The sequence below is a fragment of the Triticum aestivum genome, chromosome 3B, assembly GCF_018294505.1.
Source record: "Triticum aestivum cultivar Chinese Spring chromosome 3B, IWGSC CS RefSeq v2.1, whole genome shotgun sequence".
In the NCBI taxonomy this organism is placed as follows: Eukaryota; Viridiplantae; Streptophyta; class Magnoliopsida; order Poales; family Poaceae; genus Triticum; species Triticum aestivum.
This window is the reverse complement of record NC_057801.1, coordinates 663,366,069-663,369,086: the sequence shown is the minus strand read 5'-3', so window position 1 is coordinate 663,369,086 and position 3,018 is coordinate 663,366,069. Positions and strand designations below refer to the sequence as shown.

Sequence of the window (3,018 nt, the reverse complement as noted above, 5' to 3'; positions counted from 1 at the left end):
TTTCAGGGGATTTGGTGAATCCCCCTCTTCCACCCAATCCCTTTGAAATCTCAAATCCCCCTCTAGCCACACATCCCCTCCATGCAGAGCATTGTTTGATAAGGAGGGATTGTCATATTGCATTAAAATGGTATATATAACAGTTAAAAATCGAATCTTCCGACAATTCTTCACATCAACAACATAATTTCCTTGACTTGGAATCAATATATCATCACATGATTGTGCAGTCACATCACAACAACATAATTGTGCATTCGCAAGTCCCCGGAAAGCATACATTTAAGTATACTGGATAACAAAATACATAAGCATGCTGAGTTATATGTGCAACAGAAAAACATCACATATGTTCTGCAATGATTGCTGGAAAAGAGTACATTACAGGAGCACAAATTTGAACATAAGACAGCAATAGCGCTGACACAAAAGCAACTGAGGAGAATCTCAAACGGATGATTTAGAAGGGCCCTGCAAATCTCCCATTTTCCCTCTGCTCGTTCCACTTCTTAACCTGATTCAGTGAGACCAAAAAAAGATGATGATACTGAAGAAAACAAGGTGATATAACAATAGAAGTTTCATGAATTTGCAAAGGAGTTGCTTTTGAGCCTTAGAGAGGTGATAGATATGGCCCGGCACGCAAACATCGTTGAAGCATAGATGAACTGCTCGGCGTTAAGTGTAAATTCTTGCTACCAATACTAAAAAGAGATCATGGAATGTGATATTTTAGCATAATTATCATAAGAAAAACATGTTCAATTTTTTTTGCCACAGTTAACAGGAGTGCTAGTACTTCTGAAGTGATGATGGTTTAGGTACACAGTTTCAGTTTGGTACCGCCATCCCAAAACTACAGATAATACTGCTGTGGCAATTCACAAAAATAAGATTCACTATGGTATGCATATTTACTAAAGAATCACTTGTTATATACGGACATAAATCATGAGATTTACTGAAATATGGTATTGCAATTCAGATTGATTATCCATACACTGAAGATCTAGGTAAAAGTCTATCTTGACTGGGTCGGCTAGGTCTCGACACTTCCATGTGACCGTGTCCACATACTACGTAACCTATCTATCATCGCATACAATCAGTTTGCTTGCTACAGAACTCCAATTTCAAAAATTGATAAACGAAAAACACTGAGCTCATGATTGCTACTATAGAACTCATCAGAAGTCTCTGTCGAATTTCATACCAATAGTTTCTTTGACTGTTAAATATGTAACAATCGTCCAGGATTATAAAGCCATGCTCACATACTGAAAAGTTCAGTATGCTGTAGGATGGTGGAGCTTTGGAGTCAGATTATTTTCATGTGACTAATAAACCTACATAGGCCAACCTATGTTATAGTACTCCAGTTCTCTCAATGAATTAATACATACTAATATACACAAATGCACCCAAAAGCACAGAATCATCTGCTCTTGCCAACAAGTGCACATCAAACATTGAAATTAGTCGATCCTGAGCAGACCATGGCAATCAAACTTATTATTTCAAAAAGGAATTCAAGATACGATATATTTAAAGTTCTAGAACAACAAAATATTATCAAGAGCAAAACATCATCCACTACATCCATCCATGGAGGAGGAGCACTCCATGGCCGAGCTCCTAGAATCGACGCGCGGATGGGAACGTGAGGGGGCGATGCGGGGGGGAACGGGTAGCACAATGCAGAGGTACCTGCCGGGGTGAAATCCAGCTTTTCAGGCGGCGGCTACGCATCAAGAGGCTGTGGCCGGTGGCGACACGTCGAGGAGGCTGCATACGGCATCGCGAGGAGGCTGCAGATGGCGTTGCGAGGAGGCTACGGGCGGCAGCGCAAGGAGGGGGCTGTGGCCGGCGCCGGCGCATCGAGGAGGCGGCCGCGCAAGGAGGAGGCTACGGTCTTCGGCGTGGATCCAGTTCCACGAGGGCCTAGGCGTGCCTTCTGAGCCACGTGGGTTGGGGTGAATTGGAGGGGAATCGGGTGGACTGGGCCAGTGAAACCTCGTGCACCAAATGGACCGAAGATGATCGCAGGGGGTTCTGGGCCACGCGTGGAAAATCCACTCAAACCCTCCCCAATCCACTTCTACCAAACAAGGCCTAAAGAGGTGTCGAGTATTTTGAAGGCAACCAAGAACCACTGCCTGCCCTATGCAAGAGAAGGTTGAAGATATAGGTTGGCTGGCAATAAAAATAGTAGCCAGAATAGAACTTGTGCTTCGCAAATACAATATTTTACTCAAACTGGGGAACAAATGGATAATTATTCAAAATGATAATAACCTAGACACGATGTTATATTTATGTCATCTGAACACCTTACCTGGTACAGAACCATAAAACATGCTTTCTACAGCAAGTGGATGCTTCATTAAATATGCAGCTTGTCTCTAAAACGTTTTGTATTTATGAACAAAGGGAGTATTAACTGAGCAAAGCAAACACTTTAGAACCAATAATGAAGAGTTCCTAATTGGACTCAAGAGGTGTAACGGTTAGATTACATGAGAACCGATATTTCCAGCAAGCCCTGTCAACAAAATTATGTCGTACCTTTTATGTAGTAGCTTGCTATGATCAGAACCAGTTGGACCAAATGAAATAAATCTCTGCGCCAGAAGTTCAAAGAAATATTAAATTCTTTAATGGCACAGACACACTGCACATAACCTTCATAGCAGAGGGAGTATTAACTAACCGAAGCACTGTAACAGGAGAACTACATATCAAGTTGTCATCAACTTAAGGTTGTATTTACTGAGCATTATATGCCTTCCTATTAAGAGATCTTTCGATGAACAACATGACAGGGAGGCACCTTGCTACTGGTTGTACCATGCTTTTGACAAATAGGGCGACAAGGAGGCATGGTGCTACTGATAGGATATAAGCAATAGGATGTCCATTGGCAAGAAGCCCGTACCACACTGTAAAAGAAAAATAACCACAGAGGAGACTAATTGAAGAAACCTTGACAATGAAAAAATTACTACAATAAAAGAAACA

General features: G+C 41.7%; 1 long non-coding RNA gene across 1 annotated transcript; it reads right to left on the bottom strand.

The window, feature by feature from the left end:
- Nucleotides 1–235: 235 nt before the first annotated feature.
- LOC123066001 (uncharacterized) lies at nt 236–2,049 on the bottom strand. Its single transcript, XR_006431195.1, has 2 exons — nt 1,708–2,049; nt 236–514 (listed from the first exon to the last, which is right to left on the bottom strand). It is a non-coding gene; the product is annotated as an uncharacterized lncRNA (long non-coding RNA).
- Nucleotides 2,050–3,018: the final 969 nt, after the last annotated feature.